We start from the raw sequence: 20,286 nt of genomic DNA, 5'->3' as shown, positions 1-20,286 counted from the left end.
CTTTTGACCATGTTCCCTTGCTATATAAATTATTTTTAGATGCAGCCACATGATTGGCTGCTTGGAGGAGCATGCTATTTAAAAATAAGCGTCAGGTGTATCTAAAACTGTGCCCACTGGCTTTATATTCATGTTCATGGAACCAGACTAAAAACAAATACAATTCTAGTGTACATTTGGGATAGGCTACGTGTGTGGAAACACTCAGCATAACGTTACATTAATTTGACAGTTTTTGCTTTAACTGTGTTATTTCTTCTGAAGAAAACGCATGTCGGCTGCTTGTTCAGCATAATATTTACTGATCACGAATCATCTGTAGCCCGTTGGATACCACCAATGCACATTTTATTTGGGGATTATATACTTGAATTTGTTTACTTTGTAGTTAAAGTCATGCACTGCTGTAGGCACATAAAAGTCCATGACTGTTGAAGCCTCGGTAACTTTTCCCTTCTCTTTCTGATTAATCTTTTATACACCCACGCCATGCCTTTTCTGCAAAGTTTAACAACACGCACTCAACCCACATTCGCAGTTCTGTATTGACGACAACAGTCCACGGCCACGCCGTACTTACAAGCTTAACGAGGGCGCTTGCTCCGCCCCTTTCACTACTGGCCAATGGGGAAAGCTTTTGGGAAGCCGGCCCAACTCGGATGTGCTAGTGAACGATCGCAAGCGCGGTTACGCGCAAGACATCGAGTTTTTTTTTTTTTTATTATTATTGCTCATTCAGTCAGCTTCCTCCTACGCGAGTATACAGCCAGCCTGAAGGTGCGCGCTGCGCGTGTCAGTCCAAGAGTCGAAGAGAACGGCAGCATCTCCAGCACAGCAGTGCGCGTTCAAATTTAATGGCGGAGTTGCTACGGTGCTAGTGTCATTCACGCCGCTGCATCCAGGGTAAGCGTGTGTTTTACTTCAGGGGAACGCATTGTGCTTTACACAGGTTGAATGGCTCGCCTGGCGAGGGAATGTAAGGCTCATTTTAGACAGATCAAAAATAATATTAATAATAATACATACAGTTGTGTGTTCTGCACGTTGGCAACTTGAGCCAGCCTTTCTTTATATTTGCAATTTTAGCGCTCCGCGAGTTTTAAATCGTTATTGGGAAACACCGATCTGTTTTTTTGCCTTGAGATTTCTAGCATATGGGGAATAAAAGCGTGCAATCGCAAGTTCCCCGGTATCTGTCAAGTCTGGTTATGAAATGTGCTTGGTTATCAATCGCGGTCATTCTGCCTGCGGACAATGCAAGAGAGAGCGAACGAGCAGGGATTGCATTTAATTAGCATAGTGCTGCCTAGAATAAAAATGTCATTTTTTTCTCTTCATACTGTGCCTTGAATGAAATCCGTACCTGCTTACTTTGGCAAAATGAGGATTGCAGTGCTTTGTCAAACAAAGCTGTTTTCGTGTGTGCGTTGATTTTTTAAAATCAAATAAGTGTGACTTGAAATCTTTTAAAAGAGTGGAATATTATGTAATTAGTAATATAAAAACAGCTATTAATTTATATATACCTATGTATTTTTGGTTGGCGCATTCTAAATATCTGGTAGTGTCTTCCTTTCCTCACTCTCACCGCAAAGCTGGTTCTGTGTGTGTGTGTGCAACATTGTGTACCGCAGACTCTTCACTCTCTCTCTCATTTTCTCTCACAGTCCCTCTGAAGTTTGCCTGACGATTATTTATTTTTCACTCGAGTCTGTAGTCAAGTTGGAGTACCATAGCGCCTGTCATGGTAAAAATTGTTGCGTGTTTACAAGCATATATCTCGTTATAAACTGATTGCGTCTGTGGGTGTTGGTAGCTAGGCTTGTGTGAACAACTGGCACTTTTAATTTTATTCGAGCCATACAGTTACATACATGAAAACAAAGAGATTAGTTTCACATATGTTTATATGTTTCAAGTATAAAATGAAAGCATAAGCGCGAGTCATTTTATTTTTCTGGCCAAAGGTTGTATTAAAAAAAATGACAGCGATGGAATCGTCCCCTTAAGGGCATCCCCTTACTGGAAAGGATAACTGCCACGCGGGGGTATGTCCTTGGATCAAGAAAGCAAGCCATCCAACCATGTAAGGTTTTATTGTACAAAAATGATTAAAAAAAAATTCCCTAATTTGTAGCTGAATATTAAATTTTCACTGACAGGAAAAATTGTGTGTACAGTACTGTATATGGTCTGAACATATCAGACAAGAGTAATAAAGAAATTGTCTTGCTGGTTGCTTGAAGTGCAGATTTCATCCTAATATGCCTAGTTGATTAACTAAATCTGAAATTTATCATTTTGTATTTATTATAAAAGTTCAATCATAGTGTAAATTAAGCTCCTGCTAAAGAAGAGTCACAGTGCTGCATTGCGTCTGAGTAAGTTTGACATTGTAGAGCAAAATGGACAAAACAAATATTATGAATGCATGTAGAGCAGAAGCCAAAGGAGAAAAAAAGCCTATATCAACTCTGAGCTCAAGAAAACCATAAGACACTAGTGGTGAAAGAAGTATTACAAAGTTCAGCTACATGAGCAATGAGGAAGGAAGAAAGAACAAGGTTAGAAGTGTTTGAAATGTGAATGTGAATAGATAGGGAAGAAGTCAAGAGGCAGAACTATAAGATAAGCAGAAATGATTCTGGCATATTTTAAAAGGAAACGTCTAGTGCATAGAAAAGTGCTTGAGAGCAAATTAGGAGAGAAGTCATGAGTGCAACCAAAAGCAGTATAAAAATGATATCCAGAAACTGGGAGGATGCATGCCTTATACCCGTTACTTTTCAAAAGAGCATAAATGATGAAGGAACACTAGTGAAAGAAATAAATAAAAGGTAGAATTGCATTGCTGTAATGGTGGGAAGTATCACTTATTAGATAAAGCTTTTTCTAAAAGCTTATGTTATGCTCTCATTTCTTAAAGCTTATTATGTTCTCATTTTGGGCCTTACCACCTCTATCTTACCTCAGTGTATCATTTTGAGCAAGTCCTCAAATCAGCCAATGCTCCAGTTTATACCATAGAACACGTGTAAATGATTTGGAAGGATGTTCACTGTGGAAAGGTGCCATAGAAAATAATGTCAGTTTCTTGTCTTGTTAAAATATTGTTTCCTATCTCAATTCTAAAGAACTCTCCTAATCCTCTTTAAGGAATAGGGAGCCAGAATATTGGCAGCATTGGCACAAGGCAGAAGCCAAACCAGGATTAAGTGCCAGTCCATCACTGAATACACTTGTTCATACAAGGCTAGTTTAGAACTAACAATTAATCTTGCACACTTATGTTTATTATCTGGATAAATTGCGCAAACAGCATAGTGTGAAACCATGTTTCTGTGCACATTTTAATAGACAATCCATGCCAAGGTTTAACATTATTCAGTGGTGTACGCTTAGGTTCCAGCATACTCTGAATAAGAATAGTGTTAGAGAATGGACGATTGCAATATAGAATGCACTTTAAAATTGTTTTCAATTTTTCTTCTTTTAACAAGATTCCCATTTATCTGTGTTATTCATCCCCAAACAGTTTTGAACATGTTTGCTAGATATTCTTATCATGTTTCTTGACTTTAACCGAAACAGCTTCTGTCTCTTGAGGGGTTTTGTGGCATTTGCCTAGTAAAGCCAATGTTGCATTACATGACTTCTAGTTGTGGTGTATATCAGACTTGCTGACTGCGGTTGCTGATCTCAAGGCTGGACCATGTCTTTTTATATAATTGAAAATCATTGGGCATGTCACATTTGATTGCATGCTGTCATTCTAGTGCAGTTGTCCCTATTTTTATGACATCTAATAATGTGCTCCCTGATGGAGGGAGACGAGCTTCTCTGATGTTTGTGAGGCCCAAAACACCCATGTTCTTTATTTCTTCTCATTTTATTATATGAACTGGACTTCTGGATGAGCGTTCATTGGTTGTCTGCTCTCATGTACACAGAACCTGCCCCTATGACTAAAGAGGAAAATCAAACCTCTTTAATATTCTCGTTGTTGTAGACTAGTTGGTGTGAGTTGCTGGGCTTGTCACATTACATGTTTGGCTTCATGGAAGTGTGCAGCCGACTGCCTCCGACTTGCTAAGATTATGTAAATTAAGGCTACAAATTAAAATTGCTGAAAAAGTCTTCTAATGTGCCATGGCCTTAACACAGGGTGAGCCAAAAAGAAGTACCGCATCTCAAATGTTCATTCTACAAAAATGCCGCAAGATAAAATAAATTTCATTACAACACAAGAAAGGGTATACAAAATAGATTTTTTTCACTGTTTTAAAAATGATGTCTTCAAAGTGGTGGCCATCATTAGTGATTCACTCTTACGAGATGATTTCTGAATGCTCACATGACTCATTCAGCCATTTCAAGTGGAATAGTGGCAATTTCATGGTGAATAGCATCCTTGAGGGCTTCAAGGTTTTGAGGTTGGTGTGTGTATACCTTCGACTTGAGATAGCCTCACAAGAAGAAATAGCATGGAGCTGATCAGGCAATTGTGAAGGCCACCTGACATTGCTGCGCAGAGAGATCAGCTTCCTTGGAAACATCTCTCGGAAAACTTGCATGGATCTCTGCACCGTATGAGCTTTTGCTCCATCCTGTTGAAACCAGGCATCCACCACATACATTTCTACCAGTTGGGGCCACAAAAATTGTTCTCTAGCATTTCAGTGTAACGTTCTGAAATGATGGTGACTGTTGCTCCTCCTCCTCAAAAAAGTAAGGGCATACAATGCCAAATTCTGCAACAGTGCACCAAACTATAACATGCTCACTGTGCAGGGCTCTCTGATGAAGTTCACAAGGGCTGGTTTCAGCCCAATAGCAAAAGTTTTATGCACCCATTCAAATACAAATGTGTCTTGTTGCTGCACATGGCGATGGCATCTCAATGAACGGTTTACAGAATGTTCATGCACAACTCTCTATGGCTCTCATAGTCTCTCTCAGCAAGTTCCTGCACTACCATCAATTTGTATGGATGGAAATGAAGGTCTTCATGCAAAAACCTCCTCAAAGACGTATTGGAAATGCCTAAGGCATGTTTACGCTCTGAACATCTAGGAGACTGCAAAATCAATACCCTTACAGCTTGGATGTTTTCAAGGGTTCAAACAGTCCGAAGAGATTTTCTGTTCAATGTTGTACCCGTCTTTCTAAATGTAACTACCCAATTAAGACTTGTTTTCCATTTTGGGGCGTGCGTTTGGAAGGCGCATTGTGTATTGATGATGGATTTGTTGTTTTTGAAGAATGCTTCAACAGCGAAAGCACGGTGCGCACTGGACCAAGGCATGTTGCCGACTGAAAGCTACAAGGGATCGCCTATCAAAGAACCCCCACCCCAACCCATTCGGCTGCCTCTGCCTTGTGCAATGACACTGAGAAATGTTGTACTTCATTTTAGCTAACCCTGCATGATAAGATGATCTTCCTTGACTGTTTTCACTTCATATTTTTCTACAAGGGGTGTTTTTAGCCTCTCTCACATGTAGAACTCTGGAAATTCAGCTGGAAATATTTCCAGAAATTGATTGGATTATCTGTAGACAGTATCACACATAACAATCCCAAGTAAAGGGAGGTGATCCTTAACATTATTTAAAAGGTCCAAGACCACTGAAGACACAGGTGCTTTTGTTTGAAACAAAATTAACACTTGTTACTTCTACTTTGTACAGTGTAATTCATAAAGAGCTATTTAAGACCAATAGAAATATGAACATGTTCAGCTGAATATGCTGAGAATCCAAGAGAACAAATGTATGCTGCAAGTCTTTTATTCTGATCCATCTCACACACACACACACCCAACCCCCTACAATTTTTAGATCGTAGCAGCTCTCTTATCATTAGCCAGACTAGAAGTTCTTGCCTGTGTGTTTGGGGTTTTGTTACTGTTGTTTGTTATAATAGTTCTGTTTTTCTTGAGCTTCATTTAAAGTCTTAATTTCCCCTTGGGGACGAATGAAGTTCTGTCAGTTATGTCTACTGCGTCTATCAATGATAAAGTAGAGATGTTGGCAAAATTAGTGCATTAAAATTCAGTATTTATGTTTCTTCACTTTACTATAACAGAACCAGTGAATTACAGACGTTTTTCCCCATAAATATCACAAATTCCTTTTTGATATTATTTCAGTGTTAGTCTTTAATAACACCTTTCTTTTAAATGGTCAAAGTTAAGGTTGTTTGTTGTGCTGGCTCTGTTTTTAGTACACTTATGCAGGCTAAGGTGTACACCATGTTGTCTGGGTCAGTATGCCACATCCTTTGAAAAAGATGGAGAACAATGATAGAAAGCAAAACGTTGATAAATAAAAGTTAATACATCAGACCAAAAAATGAACACCAGTGTGTTCCTGACTTTGGTTAATGAACTATATAACAATAATAGGCAATAACAAATGCAAATAAAAACTTAAAACACATAAAGACAAAAATAAACACGAAAAATGATCAACCATGCTTTCCTGAAAAATGACGATAAGATGGGGGAAAAAAAATACAACAAACACCACTATGAAACAGCAAATGTCAGAGGGCACATATCTCCTTGCCTTTGTAAAATGCTTTCATTTACAAACATAGAAGCAACGTGTTGTACATGGTAGATCACATCAGCAAGCCTGTCTTTTTTTACGTGGTAACTTTATGATATATTTTGATGATCATGGAATCATGGAACGTATTGTGCGTGTCTTATTAAATGATGGAACACATACAGTGTGTCAGAATAAAAGTGTACAAAGTATATGGCTAGTTAAGTTTCAAATTACTTCGTTTTTTTTGCCATTTGTCCCCCAGTCATACTACAACAGGTTATATATTAGTTGCAATATAAATGTTTTAACTCTTTTCATTCCATGACAGATGATCCTCTTTGCAGAACTTTGGTTCTTTCTCATTCAGGTAGGTAGTGTGGTTTAGTGTGGTTAAGGCTTTGGACGTCAAACGCTGCGGTCCCGCTGCTGACTCTGTGTGATCATGAGCAAGTTACTTCACCTGCCTATGCTCCAATTTGAAAACCAAAAGAAATGTAATCAATTGTATCATAAATGTCGTAAGTCATCTTGTATAAAGGTGTCACTCAAATAAGTAAATGTCATTTAACTTTTTTTTTTTTTTGTCACATAGGTCCTTGTTCTTTATTAGACTTCTAATAAATGAAAGGAGACCATTTGGTCCTTCCAAACTACCTGGCTAGTTGACAGTTCAGCTGTCTCAATATCTTCGATAATTTTTAAAAGTTATTCATTTTTTATTTTTATTTCAGTTATATGACTGGGCAGTTTGTTTCAGATTCTGACTACTTTTTGTGTGAAAAAGTGCTTTCTGGATTTGGTGCTCAATGTACTTCCAATAAATTTCTACAAGTTTCACAGACTACATGGTTCACAAATTATTTGAAAATTCCTGATGGGTTCATTTTATCTTACTGTATCTGATATTATTTTTCCACTTGCTTTAATTGTCTTATAAAGTTTTTTTTTTATTTTTTAATCCATTGTGTGTTTTTCTTTATGTAATGGATACTACTTCAGTTTTAAGTCAGCTGAGCTTATGTGATTTTTTTTTTTTTTTTTACATTTATCTGGTTTTAAGTAGTGAAAAGTCAAGCAAAATGACATCTTTTATTGGCTATCTAAAAAGATTACAATATGCAAGCTTTCGAGGCAACTCAGACCCCTTCTTCAGGCAAGAATTTTCACTACATTCATAATGGCTAACACGGTACAACATCCTAGTACTCTGGATTAAGTAAAAATGGTATAAACAGAAGATCTGATTTCTGTTTCTGACATTTATCATGATTGTTTATGAATGCAGGTTATTCTTCTAGGATAACTATTTTGAATTGACTAACCTTTCCCAAAATCCTGAATGACTTATTTAGTAGAAGTGCAAAAATAAATGAATATTCAATAAAAATTAATTGTAGTTGCATAGTCTTGAAGTTTGGTTAGAAAGTGAAGTATACTGCCTATAGTCTATGGATAAATAGATACATATTGTAATTTTACATGCAGTAGTGCAAAAAGTAATGTAGAACCCAATAACAGCAGCATTCAATGAATAATTTAAAATATATGTCAATCTTTAATCATATTTGAAATTTTATGTTCTGTAGCTACAGTAGTGCATCTAGTAGGGCCACGAGTAGCTCATCCCTCTGGTGCCCATCATGATCAAAAGGTTTTCATATACCTGTCGCATTATTGTTAAGTAAATTAAAGTGCTACTGTATAGCATGAATGAAAAGCAGTTCTTTATTCATGTAAAGAAGAATATTTCTTTCAGAATTTTTAGCTGTAGTTTTATGATAGTTGAACTATGATGTAGATATGATCAAGTTGAGGATTTTCTTTGATGTAGATATGATCAAGTTGAGGATTTTCTTTGCATGTTTCTACACTGTAGATGTGCTTGATGTGTATTTGTACTTTATTACATTCTGTTCCTTTTGTCTTTTAATGAATCCCTTTTTATAGATTTAAACTGTAGGATTTGAATAGATCCTTTGATATTTGCTGCATAATACCTGTTGCATATACCGTCAAGTTTTTCTTGGTGGCTAACAGTGATACATTTCTTGTAAGTAATATATGCTGAATATATAATAATACTGAGCTCAAGTATTATATCTCTTTCTGAAGATATCTGGACACAGATTGTAATTAATACAATACACAATGGCTTAGTAGATATCACATACTCTTGCACTGTTTAAATTTGGCAGTTTTTTATTTTACATAAAATATACATAAAATAAGTGTATAATTGCCATTGTGAAATAATAAAATAGCCCATTAAAATGTAGTTAACCCCTCATATTTCCCACTCAAATCTAAATAGTAATTATAAATGAATTAAAATGGTAAAGCAAACACCTGTGAAGCATACAGTAGCTGCCATGGAGGCACTTTAGTAGTTCAGACAATTCATATTTTAGTTACCTAGTTTTACATATGAGGGCACTTATGAATAAACCTGTATCAGTCTTTATGATTCACTTGTGTGTGTATGATTTGGTATACCGTTGTGCACAAAATTTAACAACTGAGTATTAAACTTTCTAATTTTGTGACAGTGACGATTACTTTTGGAAGTCAAATCTAGTTCTTTAAATATAAGTACCATACTATATAAAAAAGTAACTTAATAATAACCATAGTGTGAAACTTCACTTATCTTCAGCCAATAACCTGACAAATGTTAAGGTAACTTAAGAAAAAAAAACATGCAGGTGAAGGTTGAAGATCTAATGTTTAATTTACTTAAAGTAATTTTATAAATGCTACTTATGGTTATCCTAACATCAATTAAAAAGTATACCTAAGAATATTGTCCATTAGTGACAGATTTTGGATTATGTCTTACCAGAAGTTTTAATGACTGCAACATTTTTCGCCCCATGCTTTAAACGAGTGGGGTTTGCATTTTGTCATCTATGCTAAATGCCTTCTTATCTGCAGAAAGTAATTCTGTCATTCCACAGCTGTTTTGTAAATTTCTTCTATGCATAAAGGAAGAGCCCAAAAGCATTAATAATGTTTAATTTATCTTTGAGTAAAACTGTATTTTAAAAATTTTACTTCATTAGTATTAAGGCATTTAATGTATACAGTACTAAGATCATGCAATTGCTATAACAATTGGTATAACTGTAAATTTTAAGAGGTTTAACATGAACTTAGTGCATTTTGAAAAAAACATATTTTCTAAAATTTAAAATTAGATGAAAGTATATAGAGGATTACAAATGAGAAGACTTGTTGGTTTATTTAATACTGAAAGGAAGACACAATACTGTATTAGTTTACGTATATGAAAACAAAGTGTTATTGACCTGACATTTATTTCACAAAAAAAATAAATAAATAAAATAAAGCTAATTTGTTCTGTGGTAACAACCAATACAATCCACTGTGGTATAAATAAAAAAATACATTATGCTACAAGTAAAAGGAATACACAAGTTTCTACACAAGAATTCAAAGGTCAACAGGAGAGTAGCGACAATGATTTAGAAGGTACAGTTAATAACACTAATATATGAAAGCTGTATTTTGCCAAGCTTTACATGCTTAAGTTATGAATTACAGTTCCAGCAAGCTTCATATTTAACAAGAACTGATAATCTGATTCCCTGGGATAAATCTTCATTATCTATACAGGTTTGTGTTTAAAAACGGGTTAAAAAAATATTATTTTAATACAGAGTATTTTTAAAGTAATTTCTTAGAAAATGTGTTGTTTTGTAAGATATTGTTTTGCTGTCCTATTTTTTCAATATTGTACAAGTGAGTGTTTTTAATAATTATTTCCTAAACTTGTCAGATGTTCCTAGTCATTTAAAATGTTTCTTAAACCAGACCAAATAGAGAAGCAAGTATAAACTAAAACAAATAGCTAAGGTCAAAACCAGAGTTTCAAAATTATTTTGTAAAGATTTTTTGCCAGCAGATGGCAAAGCTCAAACAATCCTCATATAGAGACTGCAATTTTTTATACATATGGCCATTAAGATTGATGTCACTCCTTAATTGCTTAAAAGTGTCTGCCCATGTCTATGCACCATTGGTGGCATTGCAGTGCAGCACACCAGAATGACATGTAGTCAGTCACACACACTAACATAAATACTACAGTAATCCCTCGCTATATCGCGCTTCGACTTTCGCGGCTTCACTCTATCGCAGATTTTCTTTGTAAGCATATCTAAATATATATCGCAGATTTTTCGCTGGTTCGCAGATTTCTACGGACAGTGGGTCAGTTGGTTTGCCCAGTTGATTTCATTTAAGGAACGCTATTGAAGGATGGCTGAGAAGCTACCCAGTCAGAGCATGCGGGTAAGTTCCTGGATGCTGATTGGCTCAGTGACGGAGAGCAGCATTTGATTCCCATTTGCGTTATCCAGCATTTCGTCTCGCTCATTCAGCAACAACGTGTTTCGCTGTTGGTGAGTACTCATAACTAATTTTCTATGTACTTAGTACATGTACGTATGTTTTGTGTAACTGTAAACACATTTTATACAATTTTTCTTGCATTGCACGTATTTATTGCTGGTGGCCTGTCTATCGTAATGGCTGTAACATATGTGATATCGGAGATGCTCGATATCTTTAAAATAACATTTAGGTTTTATTTATATTTACATGTTGTAGAATTTTCATTTTATTTTTATATTACCTAGTCAATAAACTAAATTTTTCTTAATAATAATAATAATAATACCAGTAATAAATTATGTTCAGAATGAACTGTACCATTTTACAACTGGCAACAACTCTTACAATAAAAGTTAAGGTTATCCTATATTTATTTACATGTTGCAATAGTGTTTTTAGATCTACAGAGAACTATGGAATGTAGAGTTTTGTTTCTCTCTTCATTTTTTTTTTTTAATCGGGGCACGACAGTTGGTAACATAGCTGCCTTAAGGATCCAGTAAGGTGGTTTTGAATCCCATATATGTTCATTATCAATTTGGAGTTTGCCTATTATTCTTTGTTGGGTCTTCCTCCCATATATGTTCATTATCAATTTGGAGTTTGCCTATTATCCTTTGTTGGGTCTTCCTCTCACATCCCCAAAGACTACTGTTCTAGATTGTTCCTGTGCAATTGTGTTTATGCATAAGTGGGCCGCAAGATGTACTGTTACCTTGTCCAACGCTGTTTCCTGTCTTATGGCTGGTGCTGCTGAAATAGTCTAGAGCCCCTGTGACCATCAATTGGATTAGCATGTGAGAATATTAGATTATATTATGTTTTGGTCAGCTTCTATTGGAAGCTGAAGGTTCTGTGTCCTACAGTAGTTTTCTGAATTATTGAAATATTAATAATGTAATTATTGAAATGTTAATAATGTAAGCTGAAATCAGTGATTGTAATGTACTGTATTAATCTTGTGTATAGAAATTAATTCAGTAAGGTAAAGGAAGGCTAAATCATTTAGGACATCATATGTAAAAATTTAAACTTAAATGCAAATGTTTTAGTTATGATCCTTGCTTGTATTTAATTTTAATTATAAAGCAATAATCATATGATTTGTACAGCTGGCTGACATTATAGTTAGTTCTGCTGCATATTAATCTTGATGAATTTCTAAATTGGAGAAAGACGGTCTTTGAATAGTGCTAAAATTTGATGACCAAAAGGTCAAAAGCAAAACACCATCCTGTGCTGCTTGCTGTGGAAGAGGATCACTTTAACATATTCTCAGCAGCTGCCCAAAGGCCCTTGCAAAAAGCCATTACCGTTGGTGGCATGACCAGGTACTGGTACTGCAGTTGCTAAGATAGCAGCCTCATCCATTACCTCCAGCAGGTATCCCTACCTGAAAAAGATGGTCTTATTTGTCAGGACTGGAGAAAAGCTCACGCCACTGCCAAGATCAGCAGCAGGTCTTCTTGCCTCGGGTGCAAATTGGCAGTTAAGAGTAGATTTGGGAAGCTACCAAGGTTGCCTGGACTCAGTACTCTGTGCAAACATGGTCCTCTTCTTGTACTCCACCAAGAAAGGGGATCATGTTGGAACTTGCCTTACCCTGGCAAGGACACATAGAGCAATATGTGAGATGGGGCTGGAACACTCACTGTTAGCCAATAGAGGTGGGCTCTTGGGGTTTCACAGATCATTTGCACTGTAAAGTGATGACCCAGTTGGATGTGGCAAGGCATACAAAGAAGGCAATTAGCATAATCACCAGAGGCCTCCTGTAGAAACGGTGCATATGCACAAAAATGTTGCGTATGCCCATTTCCATGCTCACATCGCGATGTATAAAAACTAAACTTGACGTAAAGCCACGCACATTTTCATACCAGCTCAATCCCCTGTGTACGCAAGTTCTCTGCTCAGTTCTGCAAACTGGCGACACCCAGTGTCAAATCATTTTTAAAGTTCCTATGTGGTTTCTCTTTATTTTTCAGATTTACATCCCTGACGTAGCTTTATCAAATACACTGAAATTAATTGCATATTGTTTATTAGTTTAAGGCATCTGATTGTAATCAACCTGTAACCATATAATGGTGCACAGAATGGCCAAACTATTACAAATACTATAGCTACTATAGCGTTGTTACTCTCAGTGCACCACTGAGTATTTAACCCATTGTATCTTGAGTGTGGAAACACAACTCTACAGCAGCTGATCGGAAAGAGGATTATCGGGATAAAGCATCTAGCACACGCTGCCTCAGCCATGAGCACAATGTATTTGAACTTCTCTCATACGGGAAATGCTTCAGAGCCTTTCCTGTAAGGACCTCGTGCTTCAGAAACAGTTTCATCCCAAGAGCTCTAAAACCATTCAATCATTCCATCAAGTGCTCCTGGTAGAACTGTTTGAACTTATAAGTACAATTAGCTCACTGTAAACTTGCACTACAGTTATAATATTGCCCAACCTGAGCCACTTTATAAAGCGCTTATTTACATATGATGATGACTGGATTCTAAGTCGATTTAGATTTCCAAACGCTATCTTCTTGGAGCTCTTGATATCATTTTTAAGATGAAATGCACTAAAGCATGTTTATTACATTATCTCTCTATTATAAAAAAAAAATCTTGGTGGAAGGGAGACGAGACATGATCTTCTCAGAAGACACTTAAAAGACTTGCGAGATGGAAGAGATTGGCCACGGAACGTCTTGTGGGGACCTTAAACATGAGACTTGGTGCCAAGAGATAGCAGTTTGACATCCCGCGAGATACACGTTAAGGTCACACGAGACAAGGCAGATTGGCCACGGAACGTCTTGTGGGGACCTTAAACATGAGACTTGGTGCCAAGAGATAGCAGTTTGACATCCCGCGAGATACACGTTATGGTCACGCGAGACAAGGCAGTGAGACAACATTTAAAACAAGTTCACAGACATCTAACCAAGCAGTTGTTGGAATGCTTTTGGCAGACAGACATCATGTGGTCCCAGCTCTTAAAAAACGACAAGCGACAAGCAGAACACACAGCTTGCCAGCAGCAGCAGTTGGAAGCCAGCAGATGATCCGACTGCTACTCCTTAGTGTGCATTCAGCCCTCCCATCACAATGCGAGCGTCAGAGACATGAAGTGGCAAAAGGACAGCTGCTGTACAGGCTTTTAAATGATCAACGCGCAGCACGACAAACATAACAGGCAGCTCACCAGCAGCAGCAGCAAGACAACATGATCCGACTGCATCTCCTTAGCGTGCGTTCAGCCGCCCTCTCTTCACAACACGAGCAGCGTTATACGTTCTGCGAGAAAGAGATTTAACCATGCCCGGGGCCGGAAATAAAGGACAAGTATTGTTTTTACAAAAGTTTTAAAGTAAAAGTGAAAATAATGCATATGTAACAATTCCCATTGTACATCCGGTAAACCAAACCCGGGGGTGGATGAGCGAAGCGAGCAGGGGGCGGAGCCCCCTAGTATAGATAAATTTTAAACTTCATTTAAATAATGTATATTGTTAATAATTAAACATGTGAGGACACGGTGGACAGCGATAGCGATGAGCTGGCGCCCTGTTCAGGAATTGTTCCTGCCTCGTGCTGTATGCTTGCTGGGATTGGCGCGACCCTAGATGGATAGATGGATGGAATAATTAAACATGTACTACGAAGATATTTCAATGTTCCATAAATGTTTTGAAGAATCGGGGTTCTAAGCTTACAGATGGCTTGGCATCTATTACAGAGCTGATTGTGTGGTAATTGGTTACTTGGAGAAAGAAATGGAAGGACAGGAATTGGGGGTTAGTATGTTTGAAAGAGACAGTACTGCTGCAATAAATTATTTAATCGAAGGTCGCGCATGGTGCAGCAGGCATCTTGCAGGAGGCAGGAACAATCTCTGGACAGGGCGCCAGCTCATCGCTAATACTGCGCCACCGTGTCCCCATGTTTAATACATGCTTTAATTCCTATAATTATGAAAATGATATCAAGTATACATCTTAATATTTAAATTGTTCAGAGAGCTGTAATATCATGAATGTAATGGATTCTGTGTCCTGTCGGTGGAAGAGAAAGCACATAGTGATTCACACACAGAGTATACATAAAAGAACACAGAATACGAAGCATTTAACGTGCTACTTTAGTTACACTGGGATCTGAGAAGCTAGTAAATTAAAATTTTTTAAGATGAAGTTTATGACGTTCTACTTTAATGACAAAATAAACCTCATGATTAAAGTGGATATTTCGAGATTAAAGTTGACATTTGGACATTTTTTTTTTTCAGCCGTGTCCCTATTTTGTTTTTCTTTTTTCTGTACTCTAATACGCTTCCATATGACATTCAGACTGTGGGCTATGACTCGCCTTTTCACGGTAACTTTGATATGTGACCACTTCTTATTTATTTCGGGCACTGTTGGACTTTCTGAACTTGAACTTTCGAGTTTCTCCGCTACTCAGTCACTCGATCAACTTCCTTTTGTTTATATCACTGCTTAAACCAACAAATAGTACGTTTTTCCTTGTCTCTACTTGGTATTCGCTGAAATTCTTCTTTTTCCCCGTGCTTTTGTCATTATCTTTTCACAGAACACAAAACATAAGGGGCTATTTATATTGATTTGCATATTCAAAGAGGCGTAACTCTGGGAGGAGACTGGGTGGGGCGACAGGTGCGTGCACGTGCGTTACTTTTCACACTGACTGGGATTTATGTAGCGGAAGAACGTGGAAGTTGGCATAAGCACAGATTTATGCATCTGGATTTTTTTTGTGTGTACGCACATTTCCACTTTTGTCTGTACGCCATGTTTTAGTGTGAATTCTACGCACGGCGTTATGCATGAGGCCCACGTACTGTAGAAGAGGCCACTAAATGGCTCTGGATAAAAAGGGATGCCCTGTGGTTAACTGCACCTGGGACATAAGCCGGTAATTAATCACCCCCAGCTGGGTCACCTGGATGAGAGTGTCTGATGTTGAAAGACCAAAAACACCAGAGGACTCCAGGTTACATCACTTAATGCGTCCCATTGAATCTGTAAGATGTACTGAGTAAGTACATACTGGTGTCAAAGATGACCCGTACATTTTTATATGCATTCAGTTTTACTGATATCCAAATCCTTCAAAATATTACCTTGCTATCCACAAAATTACCACACACTTAAATTTAGAAATTAAATATACAGCATAACCTTTGTGTAGCAGTTATTTAATAAAATAACAAGAGAATGATCACTTTGTCCAACTAAAAGTACAGCTCAGTGTCCTTTGCATGTAAACAAAACAATGTGTCCAAATGATGACCCTATAATTGAATTAAGTTGGCACAGAAAATAGAGTGATCACCAAATGACAGTTCAAATATAAATGATTGGACCACATTACACTGAGGCACACCATATTTGGCTGAAGGCTGGTGGGAAAGAATATTATATAATCAGACTTAATGGGAATGTTTTATTAAGAAAAAAGTAATCAACTAAGAACAGCTCTGTGACAACCCTACTGCAAAACTTCATCATATGGAAGAGAATGACGCTTTATTTCTTGCCTGTTTCACCTACAGGTTATAGGTATTTGTAAGCTTTTGATTTTAGTCTCACAGCTAATGGATAACTGAGGTTTTAAGAATATCAGAAAACGTAAAGTATTATCATTTTGGTGCTGCAAATTTTTGGTTTCTATCTAAACATTTAATGTTAAATGCAGAAAATAAGTTCATAAGCAGATTGGTAAACAAGAGAACAATAACAGTAATTAAAGAATGATCTTAAACACTACATTTAACATGATAGTTATCTCTTCTCTCTCTCTCTATACAGTGGAACCTCGGTTCACAAACGTCTCTGAACATGTACAAATCGAGTTTTCTCTTCTCTCTCTCTCTCTATACAGTGGAACCTCGGTTCACAAACGTTTCTGAACATGTACAAATTGGTTTATGACCAAAAAATTTGGTAAACTTTTGCATCTGTTCATGAGCACACACTCGATATACGAACAAGCCAGTTTTCCTTTTGGTTTGTGCGCACCGATGATTTCCGCACGTGTTCAGTCTCTCCCTGTGCATTCCCTGTGCAGCGAGAGAGAGCGAGAAAGAGCGCGACACACACACACGCGCACACACACACACACACACACACGAGAGAGACGCACACAGGTGCGTGAGAGAGACACACGCACACACACACACACGAGAGACACACACACACACACACACACAGAGGTGCGTGCGATGAGAGAGACGCACACACCCACACAGGCGCATGCGAGAGAGAGAGACACACACACACACACACACACACACGAGCGAATGAGAGAAAGGGGGCTGGATGCATAAGACAGAGAAGGCAGTTAAAGAATGCACTGGGCTTGTTTTTGTTTTCACTTCTGTTTACAGCGATCGGTTCGTAGCGTGCATTGTTGCAATGTTACTTTTCTTGGTGGTTTATTAAATTACGGATTTTTCAAATGTTCATTTTTTTCCTGCGCTTAAAACTCATTAAAAAAGTGTTTTTAGTGAGCGGTTCATAGCGCTATAACGCAGACTCTTGCAGTGTTAGTTTTCTCTGTTGTTCAAGGTTTTCTCAGTGTTATTCAATGTTTTTACGTTTAGTTTACTATTATGCTGTGCATTCTATGGTACTGTATTATTAAGTATATTTGTGCTCAAAAACTTAAAAAAAATATATATTTACATACAGTTCGTACGGTCTGGAATGGATTAATTGCATTTACATACAATCCTATGGGGGGAAATTGCTTCGGTTCATGACCAAATTGGGTTGCGACCAGAGTTTTGGAACGAATTATGGTCGTGAACTGAGGTTCCACTGTATATGTGTGTGTGTGTATGTATATATATATATATATATATATATATATATATATATATATATATATATATTTTGTGGCACTCGGATGGGGCTCACGCCCGGCCGGGACGCACAGGAAGACAGGAGGAGGGCTCATTCCTCCTCCAGACCGCGAGGGGGTGTCCACCCTGGTTGTGTTGGGGGCCACAGGTACAGAGCTTGGAAGCTCTACCCTGTATGGACCCGTGGCCACCGCCAGGGGACGCCCCGATGCCTTGGGGACCCTGGACCCCAGCGCTTCTGCCACACCCGGAAGTGCTGGGGGGAAGAAAAGAGGGAACACCCGGGGAGCACCTGGAGCACATCCAGATGTGTATAAAAGGGGCCGCCTCCCTCCAGTCATTGACAAGAGTCGGGAGGAAGACAAGGAGGCGGCCTGAAGAAGGCATTATGTGTGGCCAGGACTTTGGGGTCTTTGGGGTTTGTGAGCACTTGGACTGTGTACATATTGTGTATAGTGTCTGCCTGTCTGTGTCCGAGCCAGCAATATATATATATATATATATATATATATATATATATATATATATATATATATATATATATATATATATATATATATAACCTAACATATATATATATTATATATAATGTATATATAATATATATATATATATATATATATATGTGTGTATGAAATAGTTTACTGTCAAATAATGCAAAGAGTACGTGACACGTGTTTCGCCCTAATCAGGCGTACACAGTCACTGCACCCCCCTCTCGAATGTATATATGTATATATATGTATGTATATGTACAGGGTATATATATGTATATGTATATATATATATATATATATATATATATATATACAAAATCCAACGTCTGTCTGTCTGCTTTTCATGAGAGAACTACTTAATGGATTTTGATTGGGTTTTTTACTATAATTTGCTTGAACATTACGGTTGATTTTACGAATTCTGTCATTGCGCTAAGTATCATAGTTTGCTTGCAGGAGCGATATATTCAAGCTAATCCGAGACAGAGGCTGTGGGCCGAGGGGAGAGGGAAGCGTGACATCAGGAGTGGGGGGATGGGCGGGGCCCTTCTCTCTCACTCCTCAGCCTCCGATTGAGTTAGTGTACCTCTTGCGACTTGTTGGAGTGTACCTTGTCTCCACTTAGCTAGTGATACCTGTTTGTTTATTGATTTTTAAAGTTTGTCCTGTTTCACTTCTATGCAGCTGAGAAGCAAGGGACAGATAGTTTTTAATATTAACAATTAAGTGATAATAAGACCTAAATATGACATTGGTGAATTCTTTACTAGTTTACATCTTTAGAAAACCCTAGAAAACTACTTCTATGTTAAACTTAAACAGGAAGCATATTTCTATAATCAATAAATTCTGAATGCATAGTGTTGAAATATAATTAAAGGCTTTAAAACACTTGGTATGAACTTTAAATAACAGAAGCTTTTGTGGTAGAGAAGTGGTAGATACTTGTGAAACAGACACATCAAAAATTACAAGGAAAAGTCCTGTTATGTAGTATCTTTGGCTTTCTTTTTAATGCTTTTAACGAAATGCAGTATTTATAGTGGCATGTATTTTTTCATGTTGGTTTTAAACAAACATATAAAACTGTATAAAAAGGCCGAGACACACAAGAAAGTATGTTAAATGATCTGGAAGACATGTAGAACATTGTGGGTTTAATGTGGAGTGCTGAGACAAATTAGGAAATCTTTCTTGAAACTGTTTACTGATCTTTTCTAGAATCTCTAACAGATATGTTTTGGAATGAGGAAGGTGACTGTTGAGTAAAAAGCTGCACATGCACTTACAGTATCACATTTGAAATTTACAAGGGAACTACTAACTTAAGTAAAATAATGAAGGCAGAAGTCATAGGTTGGTACCCTACTTAAATAATAACAGCATTTTAAAGGTCATTCAAAGTGAACATAGGAGGGTAGCATAAGGGAACTTCCTCTAAACAAGTACCCATTTTAATTATAAAAGGAAATTGACACAGTGAATAAAAATTTGTGATCTGCAGATAACAATAAAATATGTTAGCAAAAAACCTAGCATATAATGCTTTGAAATAGATTCATATATGTAAACCATTAAACTTGGCAAATCCTTGTAAAATGTAACTACAGTATACTGTAAATTAAAAGTGCTACTTATGTCTTAAGATCCTGATATTAAATTTTTAACTGACAGGTAATAAAGTAAAAGCAGATTCTGAGAAGAATTTAGCTGTTTAAGTGACAAAAAGTTCTCATCCTCTGGGCTAAAGATAAAATCAATTAATAAAAGTTGCAAATTGTTACATTGTCTTGTAAGAACTGAATAGGAATTAATAGAAGTTTAGCTGAAACGCAGAAAAGAAATAGTGATTACTACACATTTGGAATACTGAGTGTAATTTTGACCGCTGTATTTTATATATAAGAGAACGCTGCTTTAGAAGTTTACA

General features: G+C 37.1%; 1 protein-coding gene across 3 annotated transcripts in view; it reads left to right on the top strand.

Annotated features, from left to right (window-relative positions):
• Positions 1-725: 725 nt before the first annotated feature.
• Positions 726-20,286, top strand: part of adarb1b (adenosine deaminase RNA specific B1b) — a 362,641-nt gene continuing 343,080 nt past the window's right edge. For 2 of the 3 annotated variants that reach the window (XM_051931060.1, XM_028807309.2), the window contains exon 1: positions 726-903. The gene's annotated coding sequence lies outside the window, so the exon portion shown is untranslated. The remainder of the gene's footprint in view (positions 904-20,286) is intronic. The other variant, XM_028807313.2, reaches the window with a different exon arrangement.

Source organism: Erpetoichthys calabaricus, chromosome 8 (assembly GCF_900747795.2).
Source record: "Erpetoichthys calabaricus chromosome 8, fErpCal1.3, whole genome shotgun sequence".
Classification (NCBI taxonomy): Eukaryota; Metazoa; Chordata; class Cladistia; order Polypteriformes; family Polypteridae; genus Erpetoichthys; species Erpetoichthys calabaricus.
The sequence above is the reverse complement of the archived record's forward strand: the minus strand, read 5'-3'. Positions and strand labels throughout refer to the sequence as shown.